Consider the following 708-nt stretch of genomic DNA (forward strand, 5'->3'; position numbering starts at 1 on the left):
AATCAAAAGCTACTTGGTTACATCCCTGACTTGTGATACTTTGTCACAAGATGCGTTCATTATACTTTTTCTATAACCTGCATTTGCATCCACATATTTAAAAAAGTTATTATCTGTGATTGGATTAAACACATCGTGTATATTCATGCAGTTATGAATTAGAGGTTAACGACTGAGTATGATTTTGTCGTAGTGCAAATGACAAAAATCAGTGCACACGCCCTTAATTTATTTTCCAGGATAAGGCACAACCCCAAAGGGGGAGTGTCTTGGGCAGTCCTCGAAATAAGCCAGAATTTCTGGGGGCCATTTGGGCCCTCGATCTTAAATGTTTGTGGGCCCGAATTTGGGCCATTGGTTTTAACCTATGAACCCCACAAAAAGTGAGAAAATGGTACATTTTTTCCTGCGGATGTATTTTTTGCTGGCCCTCGCTGATTTTCGGGGGCCGAGAGCCCTTGGGCTCTCCTTATTTCGAGGCCTGGTCTTGGGATGGGAAAAAATGAAAAGACAACAAGTGCATTGATGTTTTGTCATTCGTATGTCAACAAAATCATATCAGTCATTAGCCTCATTCACTCACATCATAAAACCATCATTATAAAAATATTTGTATATGATCAGGCCATCTTAATTTAATAGTTCGTCTCAAAGCCCCCGCCTGCATTAGTAAAATTGCCTGTTTTTTGTGCATTATTTCATCTGGAT

The sequence above is a fragment of the Amphiura filiformis genome, chromosome 7 (assembly GCF_039555335.1).
Source record: "Amphiura filiformis chromosome 7, Afil_fr2py, whole genome shotgun sequence".
Taxonomy (NCBI): Eukaryota; Metazoa; Echinodermata; class Ophiuroidea; order Amphilepidida; family Amphiuridae; genus Amphiura; species Amphiura filiformis.